This window comes from Leptodactylus fuscus, chromosome 11, assembly GCF_031893055.1.
Source record: "Leptodactylus fuscus isolate aLepFus1 chromosome 11, aLepFus1.hap2, whole genome shotgun sequence".
In the NCBI taxonomy this organism is placed as follows: Eukaryota; Metazoa; Chordata; class Amphibia; order Anura; family Leptodactylidae; genus Leptodactylus; species Leptodactylus fuscus.
This window is the reverse complement of record NC_134275.1, coordinates 4658767-4678223: the sequence shown is the minus strand read 5'-3', so window position 1 is coordinate 4678223 and position 19457 is coordinate 4658767. Positions and strand designations below refer to the sequence as shown.

The 19457-nt window shown below is 40.4% G+C and overlaps 1 protein-coding gene across 1 annotated transcript in view; it reads left to right on the top strand.

Annotated features, from left to right (window-relative positions):
- Positions 1-765: 765 nt before the first annotated feature.
- TRPC5 (transient receptor potential cation channel subfamily C member 5) overlaps positions 766-19457 on the top strand; it is a 152262-nt gene continuing 133570 nt past the window's right edge. The window contains exon 1 of the mRNA XM_075259424.1: positions 766-1282. The gene's annotated coding sequence lies outside the window, so the exon portion shown is untranslated. The remainder of the gene's footprint in view (positions 1283-19457) is intronic.

The window sequence follows — 19457 nt, the reverse complement described above, 5'->3', positions numbered from 1 at the left end:
GGATTTGGACATTATGGATGCATAGTATTTAATGACAGCAAAAACAAAAAACCCCACCGTTTCATGTCCGCCGCTCGTTGCGATTAAGATGAATGAAAATCCAGATTAACCTCTTAATGTCCTGTAATAGATTACAAAGTTCTGCAGGCTTTCTACCGACTGGCCGCAATATACTTAATTACTTTAAATGCATCATCAGCTGCCATCGCCATAGTAACCTCGGCGGCAGTCCCAAAGCTTACCGGTTAAAGTTGATGGCTTAACCTCTTGTGGGTGAGTACCCTGAGATATGACAGTGCGTTGCATCCCAGGATCTCGATGACTATGCTCCAGCTATAGGCTAAATGCAATAATATCTAATAAATCTGCATAATACAAAGTGGCACAGGAAAGCTGAATTGGATACAAAGTATCTCAAAATTCCGACAGTTCCAAAGGGAACCACAGATGAAAAACCACTTAGTTCTAGCAAATGACCAACTTACACCCGACTGCACCGACATTCTCAGTATTTTGGCATATATTAGACAGGGACTGACAAGTAGATGAGCACGACAAAGGGTTTGCAAATTTTTGGGTCATCCTTCCAGTGCAACAACAACCAGCAGAACAGGGGTCGGTGACGGATCCTGAGTGTGCATCTGCATTTGTTGCGTGTGTATGTGTGCAAGGTGTTAGGCAGAGGCTGACAGAGGGAAAGATAGGGTGGGAGGGAGAGGATAGAGGGAGGTGCAAGCATTTCACTGACTGCTGCTTCTGCTCCTTGAAACACACACACATACAAGCATCATACAATAGCATCCACAGCCTTCATCCCAAGGTAGCCCTTTCCAGGAGGCATCTTCTCATCCATTTGGGAAATTATGATGGAGGAGACCTTTTATGGCATCGTGCAACACGGCAATGAGTTATGGTAGGGGTATGCTAAACTCTCCCCTGTTTTTCCAGTGGAAGATGCTTTTCTCTCCAGGTTTCTATTGAATCAAAGAAACCATGATGTTGCTGCTGTATATAATCTCCAAATGGAAAAGAGGTTATTGCTTCCTTGGGTTGTCGCTGTAGAGAAGACATAAGAAGAAAGTCTTGTCGTTCTTACCTATGGTGTTTATTTATTACGCTTCCTTTTCTACTACCATGGGGAAGTTTGGGAGAGAATAGGAATATGTGTGACTCATTGGACTTGCTGGGCTTCTTCTTAGGTTGACAAGAGGATGTATTACAGAAGTGGATGCAGCGTACACAAGGAGATCTCTGATCATGTAGACCATAAGTGTCAGCCTAGGTAAGTCCATACCATTCGCATCTATTGTTCTCTCTTCTAATACGGCTTGCCAAGGGGCCTCCAGCAGAGAATCCAAAAAATACCATCCAACACAGGTTTCATTAAGCATGCGGTATTAATTATTTACGCCTTGGAAAATTTTCGATAAATTCTATGCTTTCGTTTTTCGGATTCATCGTCGCTATCCTTTAACCCAGACATGATGCACCATAAACCGTGGTGTTCTCGACAACAGCTTAAGTATTAATACCCAGCAGAACGGAAAAGCCGGAGTTAAGGCAATTAAAGGAACCTGATGTTTAATCCACAACAGTGATTCACGGAATTATATCTACTGCATTGGCGGAATCTTGAAATATTACTTTAGGTTTTTGTGTGACCCAGTTTTTTTTTTTTTCCAAGGCTGGAAATTCTGTTTCTAAACCTGTAAATTGTTTCCAGCGTGATCCTTGACCTCCTTAATGTCAGGTTTATTGCAGAGAATTCACTTATATGACAACGCTGTATATAGACATACTTAGCGGCTGCGTGATACAACGCACAGACAGAAGGATATACGTTAAGTGACAGCTCATGTTTACAAGTGCACATTTTTGGGAGATTTTGCTGATCTGCATAGTGTCCTGTATGTTGAGTAGGATCTGATTGCAAGCTTAGATGGCTTCTTTGCTGCAAGGACTCTGCTGGTTTGCCTAATAATTCATATTCTGTAGTACGTTGAATATATCTTGAATGATTTCATTTATGACCCTTTAGTCCTTGCTTGGTCGGTAAGACTGCCTACTGTCATGTTGGAAGGTGGGCATTTAGTGATGGAAGCAGATTTAGGGTATTGGTCTGCACCAGTTACTATCATACTGCATTTCTATTGAAATTCCTAGCTGCTGCATCATCCATATACCTGAATATTTGCAACAGGTATAAACGCTCCTGTAATGCTTTGGCACGGCAGCAGCTTGCACCGCAGTTGTCTTATCCTTCCCTGGAGCATTCCTTAGATGTGGCCATATTACTGGCTTAGTACAGTATAGACCCGGTATAGTGCTTTATAGGCACGCAGACACAACATACACTGTAGTGCAGATCTAGGATGCATTACTGCACTTTATCAATATAAATATAACTAATACATATGATCATCATTAACCTTCATACTTGGTCCCGGGCCTATCATAGATCATGCACATATAGGTCACTAAGATTATATCATTCCCTTTTCACATTGCTTTAAGGCTCAAATTGCAGAAAGTTGAAGCCAAATATCATTTGCTATACTTATTTTCACAAGACCAAGCAATGCACTGCAATTTATTTAGTGTCCATGTCGTATATGCTGGAATAGAGGGGAGTCTGGTTTGGACAACAGCTTTTCACATTGGATGTCTAATATTATGCTGATCCCATCATGGAGTTGCTCTTTCTCCATTCTGGTTTCATGTGAACGTATAAACATTTGTCCAAGTCGCTCCATTTTTCATATATCTGTTCAGTCCATATGTCTATGGAGGAGAAGGCCTAAGAGGCTGACAAAGGTTGTCTCCAATACTCAACAATATAGACTAAAATAATGACCACTGATCCAGGTGGAAAATCAGTGGTGTGAATTGCACTGTGCACTATAATGGGCCCTTTGCTGTGCTCATCCATATAAACAGCGCTTTGACCAAAAATGCACCCAACTGAGGCCTTAGGTCAGCACTTTTCCATGGGAAATCACAATGTTAAAAGGGTTGTCCCTAGGATAGGCCATAAAAAACATAAATGGGAGCTATGCTGCAGTAACACCCCCCGGCCACTATACAGGATATGGCGCTATCTGCTTCCTGCTCTGTGCACTGTATAGTACATAGACCAGATGCAACCATGCAGTGGCCAGCTCTCAGCTCCCCAGTGATCTGATCTGTTTCAACTATGCAAAGAATAGGCCCTAAAAAGACTCACGGACGCCCCTTTAATGCTATTTTTGAATAGGACAAATAATCTATTATACAAGCCTTGTTTTGCTGCGGCTCCTTTACCACGCCATGCTCTTATAGGGTTTTCAGGGTGCACTCATGAATGTCCCTTCTGCTTATATAAACCATTTTTGGGATTATTTTTAACATATTGATTTCCATTTTCCATGGCTAGAAAACACTTTGTAATTTGTCCTAAATTACTGGATTCTCATCATTGATACATTGTCATAGGATATTAATATTTTGGGTTAGGTGTAATGATCTCCTCTATGGTCTCCTCTATGAAGCTTTATATAGGACTTTGTGTAATGTATTACAATGTAGGCGCTCCACTTATCTCGTGCGTTATTATCAAGTCATCTTTATTATCAGAAGCTTTGGGCCTTGATAGGTCCTAGCAGACTATTTCCATCATACAATCGTCCCGCTCCGTCTAAGGTGTCTACAGAACCCCCATGACATAGGTGAACGGCAGGCCTATACGTTCAGATGCCCTATATAGATCTTCTATAGGGTCGCCTTAGGTATCAGATTGGCGTTATTGCAGCACCGCCACGTAGCACGTACGGTATCAGTGACGTACACATTGCACAGGGCTATGGAGTGGGAGTCGCAGTTGTGGAGTTGGAGTTGGGAACAATTTTGGTTTAGGTTACTCAAAGTCTCGAAATAAATTGATCAATTTTTTTATTATTATATTAGCCAATTTTTAATATTTTAGAATTAATTTGTTGCATTTTTTTTTTGCATATTTATTTTCCCAGGAATTCATTCCATTCCTAGCTTTATAATAAATTATGCGCCATCCAATGTACAATCCTAGTGTGTTCCTATGCTCCATTTCAATATTTTTAGGGCAAGTCCTACTCCGATCCGTCAGAACGGAACGTGGAATATTGGAATCGAACCAAACATCAGGTCACACTCGGATTGCACATGGTTGTGCGCGTGAAACCTTAATAGGAGTGCTGTGAATGTCTTATATTGGGACATTGTATCCACTATTATACCAATCCTACCTTTGCTTCTATCCTACAACTTTGTTATTGTTGCATGTAAATATTGCTGCATACGGTATATACTGTACTACATTCTCAGCAGATTGTGTAACAAAGCTTGACAATTATTTGACAGAAGCAATCACATCCGTCCTCGGCAATTGCATTTCATCTCACTATGGGAGACAGCACAAGAATATATCTATCCCCTAAGATTTATATTAGACGTGCTCTATACAATGAAATAATCTGTGCTATTAGGCAGAAACCCAATTCTGCTTCCTTCTATCCCTCCTCTATACTGTACATATATAGTATATATATATATATATATATATATATATATATATATATACACAGTATATATATAGTGGTAATGCTCAAATACCAAATATCATGTCTACAATCTGTAAGTGCTGTCTCGGAGGCGAACAGAAGATGTGCAGAAATTAAGTGCCCTCTTTATCGTAATGTGCTGTGGTCCTATCGGATTCTCTCCAGTGAATTGCTAATACATTGTGTGGTTGATATAATTGATCACCGCATTCTCCCTGGACATTTACGTCAGACGCGCTAGTAATGATGGTGCATTCTTCTGTATGGCCTAGTTCTTAAAAGGTCAAATGAAAATAATGGCAGAGCTGACAATGTGATCCTAGAAATGTCTGGTCCTAAGTCATTCTTATTAGATATGTGCTTGCAAAGGGATAATAATAACTCTGTATGAGCCTATAGCCTTTATCAATAGGATCTGACTCGCAAATGTGCTGCTATAATGGGAATGCAACCCTTTACTATCTATCTATCTATCTATCTATCTATCTATCTCCTATCTATCTATCTATCTATCTATCTCCTATCTATCTATCTATCTATCTATCTATCTATCTATCTATCTATCTATCTCCTATCTATCGCCTATCTATCTATCTATCTATCTATCTATCTATCTATCTATCTCCTATCTATCTATCTCCTATCTATCTATCTATCTATCTATCTATCTATCTATCTCCTATCTATCTATCTATCTATCTATCTATCTATCTATCTCCTATCTATCTATCTATCTATCTATCTATCATCTATCTATCTATCTATCTATCTCCTATCTATCTATCTATCTATCTATCTATCTCCTATCTATCTATCTATCTATCTATCTCCTATCTATCTATCTATCTATCTATCTATCTATCTCCTATCTATCTATCTATCTATCTATCTATCTATCTATCTATCTATCAATCTATCATCTATCTATCTATCTATCTATCTATCTCCTATCTATCTATCTATCTATCTATCTATCTATCTATCTATCTATCTCCTATCTATCTATCTATCTATCTATCTATCTATCTCCTATCTATCTATCTATCTATCTATCTATCTATCTATCTATCTATCTCCTATCTATCTATCTATCTATCTATCTATCTATCTATCTATCTATCTCCTATCTATCTATCTATCATCTATCTATCTATCTATCTATCTATCTATCTATCTCCTATCTATCTATCTATCTATCTTCTATCTATCTATCTATCTATCTATCTCCTATCTCTCTCCTATCTATCTATCTATCTATCTATCTATCTATCTATCTCCTATCTCTCTCCTATCTATCTATCTATCTATCTATCTATCTATCTATCTCCTATCTATCTATCATCTATCTATCATCTATCTATCTGTCTATCTATCTATCTCCTATCTATCTATCATCTATCTATCTGTCTATCTATCTATCTCCTATCTATCTATCTATCTATCTATCTATCTATCTATCTATCTATCTCCTATCTATCTATCTATCTATCTATCTATCTATCTATCTCCTATCTATCTATCTATCTATCTATCTATCTATCTATCTCCTATCTATCTATCTATCTATCATCTATCTATCTATCTATCTATCTATCTATCTATCTATCTCCTATCTATCTATCTATCTATCTATCTATCTATCTATCTATCTATCTCCTATCTATCTATCTCCTATCTATCTATCTATCTATCTATCTATCTATCTATCTATCTATCTATCTATCTCCTATCTATCTATCTATCTATCTCCTATCTATCTATCTATCTATCTATCTATCTATCTATCTATCTCCTATCTATCTATCTATCTATCTATCTATATCCTATCTATCTATCTATCTATCTATCTATCTATCTATCTCCTATCTATCTATCTATCTATCTATCTATCTAGAATCACTTTCAATAGTTAAAGGTAACTGCTGAGGATTTTGCAACCTGTCTATAGCATGGTATTGATTATGGTAATTGTACATAAATGAAGTGTTACCGTAATAGTGATTGCAATGAATGTATCGGAGTATATAAACAGGGCATTTAGTGGTGAAGGGACTGTATGTATTATTCTACTTTCCCCATATAGCTTCAGGGAGAGACGCCCGGTCTATCTGGACTCCCTATAGGATCAATCGGCCATTGATCCTAGAAGGACTTGTATGCACCCAACCATAAAACACATTGGCCAGCTGATACTGCAGGGAAAACTCTTCAGGCAATGGCCTATTATATTAGGATGACTCCTCTTCATATATCCTATTAGGACGTATACACGTTATAGAGGATGGTCCCCGCTCTCCACCATGCAATACATACATACCAATACTGGTATGTTACATAGTAGATGAGGTTGGATGACGATCTCAATCCATCAAGTCCAACCTATAACCCTACAATCCCCTACAGGGGAAAGCAACACACCCCATGAGGCTTAGGCCAAGGGGAGTCAATTCAGTTCAGTTGTCCTGTGTTCGGGTCAATAAATCTAGTCGATACATGGACCAATTTTCCCAAACCAAAGTCATATGTGTGACACCAGTCTTACTGACCTTACTGGCTGGCTTTAGGTACAGTCGCACCAAAATCCAATTATCCATCTTTTTAATACTACATTTGTTCTATCAGAGCCTGTACATAATACAGTGTTTAGGTGGGACACACGTTAATAGACCTATTAAAGTCTATGGGACTTGTATTTGGCCAATCATTATATACTCCTATCCCCCTTCCTTGGTGCAGTATATGGTATATTTTTATAATGCAGATTTATTTTGGTTACAGACTTGCATTAGTTATATATTGTGTCTTATCTATAGATCTTATCGATTGTTCTGTGATATATCTACTTGCTTATGGTATATGCTATTTATCTAATGGGCAGGTTTGCATTGATTGCTATGCATGATTTATCCTGATGATATCCCCTATGAGTATCCGCCCTTGTACATGTAAGATATTTCGTGCTTGCCCTTGTCTATTGCCTTGTATTCTGCTAGTTTTTTCTTTCCTTTGGTTATATAGCTATTTTGTATATTTGGGGTCCATGTACTTTACTATGTTATTGTCTTACACAATGCAGACACATGTAACATACGTTCAGTAAATGCTCAATACTAAATCATTACATTTGTTCAATCCGTTCCAAGTACAAGACGAGTATAAGTATATGGGTTTGCTGACAAATATGTCAGCAAACCCACAAAACATACTTGTAAATATACATTGATGCTATTGTTATCTTATGGAATACAATGGATGGATTCAATCTGTTGTCACAACCAGAATTGTCACCATAATAGATACATTGCTATTTGCTAAATTGGTCAATTATGTAATATTACGCCATAATTATTTGTCTATTCTGTAGTAGACAATATCTTTTGATAGAAACTGGGCAGAAGAATGTCTGGAGTTTGTCATATATCGTATAATACATTGACTTGTGACTTGCTCAACGAATATATAAATTCACATTGTTGTTAACCCCTTTTTTGGGGGAAGGGGGGTAAATTTGTACCTGTTCCAGTTGAGAGAACTCTATAGGACCTTCTCTTTGGTTGCAAATGTAATTCTAGTGGTAATTTATACAAAAGGATATACAGAAAAGAAGGCGACTCATAGAGGTTACAATGTTTTCACCACATATTGACGCTGGATTTGCACACTTGACCTGATCCCTTCCACAACCAATTCCCCATCCCTTTGCTCAATATAGACATAAGCTATGGGACCGGATAAGGGTGGGTCTGCTTATCCAAGGGACCCATAGCAATGGCATTGGGATTCCTCTATGACATGTACAGTCGTGGACAAAAGTTTTGAGACTGACAAAATTTTTGGTTTTCACAAAGTTTGCTGCTCCAGTGTTTTTTCAGTCTTCTAGTTAGATGTTTCTATGGTTAGTGAAGCATTTCATAAATTTTTAAACTTTTATTGACAAATACATCAGGTTTCTGCAAAGTCTCAATACTTTCACTGTTGACTCTTATTTTCAAGACTTCTGCAGTTCGTCTTGGCATGCTGGATATCCGCTTCTGAGCCAAATTCTGATGAATAGCAACCCATTCTTATCTAATCCATTATTGAAGTTTATCCCAATCTCTAACCCATCCGCGTTTTCAGGATTAATCAAAGGTTCTTACCGAGATTGGGATCTGGGCAGTTCCTTGGCCAAGGATCCAAAATTTCAACCACTTGGTTATTACTTTTGCTTTGTAACATGATGTGCCTTCATACTGGAAAAAGCCTTGCTCATCACATAAGACTCAAGGTAGTGTAGCCATCATGAATAAAGGATAGTATCTGAACATCCTCCAAGACCAACGTCTCCCAAACATCCAGAAGCAATTTGGGGATGAGCAAGGCTTTTGGACCACCATGTCACAAAGAAAAAGTGATAACTAAGGGTCTCATTGAACAAAATATTGAAATTTTGTATTCATGGCCAGGAAACTCCACAGAGCTCAATCGCATTGAGAAACTATGGTCAATCCACAAAAACTGGGAGAACAAATAGCAACAAAGAAATGACGATAAGCTCCAAGCACTGGTTAGGTAAGAATGGGGCTCTAGCAGTAAGGATTTGGCTGATGTCCGGCATGGCAGGATGAACTGGAGGATCAACACAATGAGTCTTTGCATAAACTTGATCAATAAAATTGTAAAAACCTATGCATTACTTATAACTGTACTTCAGTATGACCTAAAAACAGCCTAAAAAGATCTAAAAACAGGAAACTTTGTGTCCGTCTCAAAACTTTTGGCAATGACTGTGTTTGAATCGCCCAATCGTAATTCCCAATAACAGCTGCTAGGAAAGAGAAGACAGATATAGTGAGCCCTAAAACTAGGCCCACCCTGTGTTCCTACCTATTTGTTGCAACTGTCCGAATGACAGGGACAACTGGACGACAAACCCTACCCTAGCTAAGTGATACACAGAACATGACAAAACAACACAACACAGAATAGGAGTCAGCAAGCCAAGGGTCAAAACAGAGAAACAACACAGTACCAAATCACAATCCAAAAGAGTAGTCAAAAAAGGCAAAAGCAGAGATCTGTAAATACAGTAGAAAGGCAAGGCAGAGACACAATAGCCAGCAACCATGTGTGTGCTGATGGGCAGTTTTGTGCAGTCCCAAACCCACCTCATACTGTCAATCACACAAAAGTTAACCCTAAGAGTGACAACACAGGATGACAAGCATCCGGGAGCAGGTAATCATGAGCGGACATGTCTCCTGTGCCATACAATGAGACCATAGGATGGCACAGGAGTACAACTGGGTGAGGATGTAACAGATTGTATGTCTTTGGATTGCACAATACAGCATCCTATGAATCTATAGCACCTACAGGCACACTCATACTTGATCCTGGATTTTCCATAGCTGTCACTATACATCATTGCGAGTAAAGGTCAGGGAGAGAAGCAATCTGTGGCTAATTCTTTGCATTGGTTGCCAAAAGCGTAACAATGATGCATCAACACTTTTTGGTTATTTGCCTATTATCATGGAATGGACTCAGTATTTGGTCTGGTTCTTCTGTTTTTGAGCAATTACACTGTATTTCTATTATTTATTCTGCAGGGTGGATTCGGCCATGGCTCTGATTAGTTCATTTGTATTTTAGTCGATACTAATTCGAGAACGTGCTTCTCCTCCGAGCCACCAAATGAAGCAACCAGTAGAGGAGACTGCACTTACCAGGCTGGGTGGAATGCTAATTAGCAGTTTGCAGTTCAATTAGTTAAAGTGCTAGCAATAATTGTATCTGTTGTGAAGAGGTTTTCAATGTGTTTTAACACAATGTCACCTTTCATTGTGCCTGTTACTTCTGGCTAGCTGTATTAGGTTAATCTGCTTGTGAAGTGGCTCAATGGCAAGTCAGACAATGGCAACAATAGCGATAAATCAGCGAAACCTCCAATGGCGTCACAAAAACACAGTGCGGTTCTCTGATTGTTCTTCGAAGCTTCGATGAGAGATTGTTACGTTTGTTCTTGTTTGTTCCATTCTGTCTTCCGTTATTATGTTTATAGGGAGTCTGTCACCAGCGTGTTACACCAACAATACAGATAGATCAGGGCAGACTCACCTGAATAGGATTCCTTTTTCCATACCCATTTATTTCACAATATGCAAATGAGCAGTCTGGAGCACTGAGGGTGGGTCCGTTGCTCCAAATTGCTCCACCCTAATATGCCGGCGTGAACTCAAGAGCTCAGAGTCTTCTTGACTCTGTTACTTAAAGAAGGGAGGGGGGAGAAGGGCGTATTATAGAGGTGACTTATAATGAATGGTGACTTATAATGAATGGTGACAACAAAGGCACTCATGGGAAAAAAACCAGTGTCTAACCCAGTGATTCTCAAAGTGGTCCAGGTGGATCCCCAGGGATTTTATCCGCAGCGCAAATTTCCATCGTTAGATCTAGTCTTCACATTTTTTGACAAGTTTTGGGAATGTGGTAGAAATGTAGCAGCAGGGGGTGCACCGAAACCAGTAAAAGTTTGAAAGTGGTCTACGACAAAATAAAATTTGGGAACCTCTGGCCTAACCTATCTGCATTGCTGGTTAAATAAGCTAGTGATAGACTCCCTTTAATATGAAAAATTCTATAAAACTCAATTTCTATAAAACTCAATTTCAAAAAGTTCAATATAATGTAGCTATAGGGGGCCATAGTGTCCTCAAAGTTACATTGTCTCAGTCTTCTATACTGTGTCCATCCACCCTTTGCAAATGAAGATCTCATATAGATGATGGGTCTGCGCACTTTGAACCATCCCTTTTGTTAGGACATACATATTAGATATTTGACGAACCCACCAATTCCTTGTCCTCTGCTCTGAAGAAAGGCACACGTGTGCAGAATATTCCTGGAACCTATATGGACATATTCGTTAGATATTTTTCTCCGTCCAGTGTATCACTTACTCTCATGTGTGTCTTTATCACTGATGTCCATTGACTCCAGATCCATATCATGCCATGAGTTCAGGCCGACCTATTCATCGTGGCTGATGGTTGCAATGTGGACACTGATATGTGGAGGCAATACTCTTGTCTGTGAGTCCCCTTACTACAGGAACATTATGTATTTAGTTATTGTAATTCTTTTACGCCTTTGGAGAGCAAATCTATGATCCTCTTCAGTTGCAAAGGACTGGAAACAAGAGTTTGGATAATTCGAGAGGTGTCGCAGCTTTATAGAATTAAAAAAACACACAGTACTAAGCCAATGTTATTAGGAACCGGGGAATTGGTTGGAGGCCAATAGCACCGATCTTAAATTAGAGTCAGCAAACACTCGAGATACAGTATAATGCCATGTGGATAGTTACTGCATGAAGAAGTATACAAATCCCGGGACGTGTTTGTACAAGGGTGGGAACCTGTTCAAAGCAATGTGGCCATGGATTATTTTAAAAGGAACCTTTGTCAAGCCAAATGGATGTAGTGATGTGTCTTTCATTACCGAGCCTTTTCTATAACCATTTGTCTATTGAGGAGTCTAAAGTGACAACAATTTATTCTCATAGGATACTACTTGGACTATCCATCAACGTCACAAACAGCCATCTAGATAGCCACGGCCTTCTGGTTAAAAGTAAAGCATTAATGGCGGCCCCAGAGTCAGTGGCCCCTGCTCTGCGACACCTGGGTCCAACACCTGGGACCCCTGCAGATCAGCTGTGTGATTGAGTGAGTGCCGTGACTCCTTCACTGTTTATATCACACACCGCCATGCAACATAATAACAACCTCGCCCCATGAAAGTAAGACAATGTTTTATCAGTCAGTCCCGTTCATTGACAGGGTATACACTGCAGTTAGGGTTGAGCGATCGGGATCGGGAATGATCAGATCCCAATCGGCGATCGAGCAAATTTCACGATCGGGATTGGCTAGAAAATGATCGAAAATCGGATTTTGAAATCTCAAGATTGGCTCAACCCCACCGTATATATAATATACAATTAAGGGTGAGCGATCAGGATCTGGAAAGATCGGATCCTGATCGGCGATCGAGCAAATTTCACAATCAGGATCAGCTGGAAAATGATCGGATTTTAAAATCGATCCTGAAATCTCAAGATCGGCTCAACCCCAGCGACAATAAATATAATTTGGGAATTCCCAGCTAAAGGGAGAGATTCTGATAATAACATTTTAATAAGATATTGTTACGTCTGCAATTCCTTATAGGATAATTACAGATCATCCATAGACGGGGCACTCTTTAAGGAGGATGGCGTCTGTTAGCTGTCATCTACTATATTTTATAGCCTGCTGGGGTGTAATGGAATCTGCATTGTACACTTTACACAGTAATGAATGACCATATGTCATTGTGACAACGTGGAAGGAAAATAACTTCAGAAGAATAACGGAGTAGCAAAAAATGTGTCTTGTGCCGATTAAAAATTTGCTCCGTGCCTTGTCTGGTTCTGCATCATTAGGACCCGTAACCTCATTGTGTCTGGTTACCATTGCACGATATGAAGGAGAATCTTATCCAAGCCAATAAATGCAGGTGGTTTTATTTTTCTCACTTCTTCTCTTCCATTTGCTCAGTAGTGCGGATGGTAATGTCAATTCCATTCCATATAAAACTAATGAGTCATTTATCAAGTCAATCATGTCTGATACTAAGTTTTTTTTCTTCTCGCGTTTCTATATTCCATCCCATTCATAGGGGCGCCTTGTTTAACTTGATAGCTCTCACATTTGCAAACTTTTCATTCCGATAAGATGCTACGGATCTGTATGGACATGCCATCTCCTGGTCCGTTACTACAAGATAAGTGTTCACTGGGAAGTTTGGGGACAAGCCGGATCTGAGCCCCTATCCCGAGCAAGTTGGCTTATGATTGCTCGTAATCTTATAGCCGACTCAGCTGTCAAAGACGCTTCTACATCAGTGAGATATGGCCATAAACAAAGCACATAAAAACCATCAACCCATGCCTGTGGGTGTTAATAAAAATTAATTGCAAAGCAAAACAGAAATTTACGAGCAAGTAAAGGACTCTTCAACGTGGTTGTAGGCAAGAAGCAGCCCAGGGAAATGGAAGGTGCAATGCAATGGGAAGGGTATTTATAATGTAGAAGTGGGGTTAGGTGTGCCATCGAGTCCTGCCGGGAGCCTGAGTGTGCCAAAGATTTGGAAGGGGAGAGGGATCCCAATGCCAGCATGAGTTCCAATGGAGTAACCAAATTGTGTCATGGTCATGCCCATGCATAAGTCAATAGATTTCTAAGCAGTCTCGCAGGTAGAATAATATGGGCTGTCACATCACAGAACCACCAGCCCGAGACAGCAGGGAGCCAAAATAGAGATAGATCCAGAGGGTAGAGCGCAAAAAGACTAAGTAAATTAAAAATAAGATTAACAGTGGTTCAGCCCTGTGTGGACATGCCTTAAAGGGGAAAGCTAGTCAAAAAATCCACAAAGCTTTACAGATATTGTCACTGTTCCAAGCAGAATTCACAATCTAAATTCCATATCAGTCTATCTTTGGAGTATGGAAATAACCCTATGCAAACAAAGAGAGAGCATACAAATGCCATACAGATGTTGTCCCTGGCTGGATTTGAACCCAGGACTCAAGCGCTGAGACAGGCAGTCCCATTAAATTCAATGGGAAATCCACAGCATTGAAAAACACACAAAACGGTGCATTTTTTGTTGCTGAAATGCTGATGACGTAATCCAGATTTTACCCTTTGCATTGTGACAAATGCAATTTGCAGACCTGCAGCATTAATGGACATGCTGCGGATGTAAAACCCCCAAGTCAGTATTAGCTGCATCCTATGGATGAGAAATAATGAACTCCCATACACATCATATAGGCTGCAGATTTACCATTGACCATTCTGAATCACAAATTTGCAATGAAAACTTGGGTTGTATCCAGACTGGTTCACTCATCTCTGCTTACGTTGCGCGGTCTACATTTTTGCAATATTTTGTACTATTATCATGTTTCATACCAACAAATGTAGTATTCTTATGCGGTACCTTTAGGCTACATATATACATTTACATGTATCTCTCTATATTAGAATATATCCATTTATTTATACAGTATATAAATCTATACTACCGCTATACCATCGAGGACTACTTTGTAACCTCATTCTGAAGCCTGGATTCTAAGAATAGATTGTTCAAATTCATTTGTTTTCTCGGAAATAAGCGCAACCTCCCAGTTGGCACGAGCGCGGCGTCCTGGTAATTAAACCATACTTTAAATGTGATATGTTCTGCACACTAATTAAAAAATCCCGTCATACGTAGCTATTACTGACACATGTTTCCACAATATGGCCCAGCTCTCAGTGGTGTTAGAGGATATAGGACTTTGTATCACTGAATAGGAAACATATGGCACTAACGTGAATTTTTATGGTTATCATTGTTATCGTATCAGTATATAGCGAATTAGAATTATGGGGATTATTTTGCAACATAGAAACGATACGTGAGCTGATCTATGTCATATAGATGCAAATAAGCAACATGTGACTGTGTGCATGAGGCCCAGTTATTAGAGATGAGCGAATGGCATTCAATCAAATATCAGGATGTTCGATATATTCAATTCCAATCAAATACCACACAGCAAACGCAGTAAAAATTCGTATCCCCTCCCACCTTCCCTGGCTTTTTTTTCCCACCAATAATTGTGCAGGGGAGGTGGGACAGGAACTATGACAACGTAGGCATTGAAAAAAAATCTGAAAAAGTAATTGGCTGGCTAAATCAGGTGACCCCACTTCATATGAGACTGTGATACAGGGACAGATGTACAGGCAGGGTTAGCTAGGAATTAGCTTTATTTAGGTGGGAATGTCACTCACACAGCTCTTTGGGGCTCTGTCTGGTCGGGACCCCTGTCAGCTTGCGATATGCGGGAGCTGACTTTTTCTCATAGGAATGCATTGACCAGCGTTGATTGGCTGAATGCCATACAGCGTACAGTATTCGGCCAATCAACACTGGTTCTGCCAGGGGAGGTGGAGTCTAAGATCGGTCCACAGCAGTCTCCATTGTGGTCCGATCTCAGATGCAGCAGAGTTGACACAGTGCTGCTACATCTCAGGTATAGCAGAGTTGAGCAGGAGCTGACTTTTTCCCATAGGAATGCATTGACCAGCGTTGATTGGCCGAATGCCATACAATGTACAGCATTTGGCCAATCAACGCTGGTTCTGCCGGAGGCTCGTCTGTGAGGAGGCGGAGTCTAAGATTGGTCCACAGCAGTCTGCATTGTGGTCCGATCTCAGGTATAGCAGATTAGACACAGCTCTGCTACAGCTCAGGTGTAGCAGACTGTGCGCTCAACACTGCTACATCTGAGATCGGACCACAATGGAGACTGCTGTGGACCGATCTTAGACTCCGCCTCCTCCAGCAGAACCAGCGTTGATTGGCCGAATGCTGTACACTGTATGGCATTCAGCCAATCAACGCTGGTCAATGCATTCCTATGGGAAAAAGTCAGCTCCCGCATTATTAGTGGCATAATACAGGTACTTGTGCTTGTTAGATGCCCCCAGACATGCTCCCCCTGCTGTCCCAGTTGCATTTCAGGGTGTTGTCATCATTTGCTGGGGTGTCATAGTGAACTTGGTGACTCTCCTGAGTCGAATAGTGGTTTCCCCTGAAACAAAGCTTTTTTCCCCATAGACTATAATGGGATTCGATATTTGTTTGAATAATCAAATATTGAGGGGCTACGAATATTGAATATTTCACTCTTCGCTCATCTCTACCAGTTACATATAGGTAAAGTAGAGGAAGGACTTCTGCCTGGTTCCTTATTCATTGCTGTCCGCCTGCTTCACGTTTAACCTTGGTTGATTTAAAAAAAAAAAATCTAATACAAATAGTTGACGACGCAGAATAAGATTTCCTTGGATAAACAATAACCTCTGCACTTAAGACATTATATAAGTAACTTGCATTGCGGTATTGTTTTATCTCCGCATGAGGTTTCTGCTGAGCCTGACACTTTCAGCCTGCCGTATGCAGATACAACTGCGGATTTCTTTACTAGATTTCTTGGAACGAATACATTGTTTCATAAGCTAAATACATGAATTTTAGTCTGTCGTAGTTGAGGCCGTACTAAGACTTGGGAGGATGGGACTTGGTAGGAGCCTTGTTTTATACTATTGATGGAGCACTTAATGCATTTGCCAAGCAAGTCCCCTTTAACTGGACTCGGTGTCGTGGGGCATGGAGTTTTTCGAGTCTACATTTATTCTCTGATGGATGCAAGTTGTTAATTGAGGAGGAGTGTAATGTAACAGGATCCTCTGAAAGATTCATGCATGCGAATGACTTGGCTTCGTACATTCAGCCGTATGTTGTCCCTGGAATACTGTATATTTTAAGATGTTGGCAACTATACGGTGCCTGAGGCTGCACTTATGGCCAAATGAGAGCATGTTGTGCAGAGCAGATAATTAAAATCTGAGATGGAAATAATGCAAGGTTGCAACTCTTCCATAGTCTGCTCAGGTCTACAGAACTTCACAGTCTTCCCAATTTCATAGCTGTAAATGAGTAATAATGACCATATGTATACATCCAGTTGTGTCATTGTATCATTAGTGGTAGTAAATCAGTTATGTATAGTATTCTAAACGTGTCCTTTACAATGCATACAGTGCTGTGCAGAGGATTTAAGCAGGTTACAAAGTGAGGATGCTCTAGTCCTAATAAGTCTGAATCTAATCAATATGTTGCAATCCTTTGGAGGAGGAATCTTAGAAGTGATCATATGGTCCGCACAGAGTCCTGATCTCAACATTATCCAGACAGAAGGATTTAAGTAAGCCTACACCCATAGAAGAGCCGTACTTAAAGGGAGTCTGTCATTAGAATTCCCCTTTTTTTTTAACTAAGTAGGGGATAGCCTTAAGAACGGCCATTCTTCTCTTTCCTTCATTATTCTGATCTGTGCCGACATTCCTGAGAAATATCTTCCCTCCCGTTCGGTTACAGGAAAATAGCTGACTCTGCATGTCCGTCGGCCATTTTCCTGTGGACTCTCCCATACAGCCACATGAAAACGGCCGACAGACATGCGCAATCAGCGCTTTTGAAGACGCGACGGTGACGCAGGAGGAGAAGTGGTCCAGAGAAGAGGACAGAGGCATCGCTGGATAGTTTCGGACTGTACAGGGGTGCTTGTCTCAAAACTTATTTACATATGAAGTTATTTCTCAGGAACGGCGGTGCCGATCAGAATAATAAAGGTAAGGACAGATTAGCGTTCCTTAAGGCTATTCCTACGTGTACTTAGTTAAAAAAAAAAAGGGAATACTGATGATAGAATCCCTTTAAGGGAGCATATGCAAATCATGCTCAGGAAGAAGAGCGTTCCCCCTGTACTCCGAGCACACCATCATCATCATTATCATCAGAACGCCGCTTCCAATAACTGTTATTAGCACCCCCATCATCGTCTTCTCTTCCTTTTCGCTGCATAAGCATCTGATCTGAAGTTCCTTGGGATCAAAATTCTGCGCATGCGCTGTCAGCTCTGCCACTCGATTCATATGAATTGGTGCTAACCTGCAATGACTCAGATCAGCCACTAGAAGGAGAACAGAGCTGTCTGCTATCTGTTCTATTCTCTGTGTATGGACTACCATGGATGTCAGACCGCCACAAATCTGGTGTTAGGGACCTATCATCAATATATTTACCCCAGATAACCCCTTTAATTTATGTAAAATGCCCAACAGCTTCTCAGACCACCCTATGGTCACTGTGGTGTGGTTGTCTGAGACATTGCCAATAGCTTTTAATAAGTCGGAAAGATCCCCCTGCAGATAATACAGCGCAGCCGCACTCGGAATAACAGGCGGACAGGGAAATTGTACAAGTGATTTGGAGCCTCGTCTTTGCGCTGTTGTCGCTCCAGTAAATAATCGGGTAAAGCCGCAACATTTTTTTTCTTTCTGTGACAAATAAAGTTACATTGCTCCGCAGAGAAAAGTCAAAAAGGCTTAAAGGGCAGAATTATGGCCGAGACCTAAGTTAAATCTCTTTATGTGTGAGATCCGTCCGGCCCTAAAATGTGTCACTGAGAGATTCCTAAAACCATAAACCTAAAGCAGAAAATCAGCCTGTAATTCTTTCCTTGTAATGTAACTCATAAAAGCTAAAGGCACTCCCTTCAGTTTACGTGACATTGCAAATCTCCAAATCCAACAAGATGGAGTTGATGCCGGTGGTTACCTATGGGAAATAAGAGGTCATTATAAAGCAGCAGATGTAGATGGCAGCTATAGTATGTGCAGTATGGCCGCTAGTACGTCTTCTAGTCCTGGCCCATCTCCTCTTTAAGATATAGGAGACAAAAATTCCGGAAACCGAACAACTTTATTTATTATCAACATTCGATAGGAGAAATTTAGCAATGAATTATTGTTCATACCAAGTCAGAGCAGGTTCCCATCTGTGTCCGGTCTCCGGTTTAGCCAATATGGCCGGTTTCCTTCTTCTGCCCCGCGAAACTGGACAGGAGACGAAAACTTGAATGGGTTTGCAGAGGTGACCGCCCGTGTACGACTTTCTGTCCGGCTTAAAAAACGGACAGGAAGAAGACGCATATGGGCGGTCACCTATCAAGTGAATGGGTTTGAAAGCTGACCACTGGGTTTCCATCTCTTGTCCAGTTTCGTGGGGCAGAAGACGGAAACCGGCCAATTGGTTAAATCGGAGACCGGGCGCAGATGTGAACCCGCCCTCAAGACACATTGTCTGATAAGAAGTCGGGCATGTTTAAAATTAGTTGCAACGTCTTTCATCCTTGAATGATCTTTCATAGGAAGTTGTTACTGAATTTATATA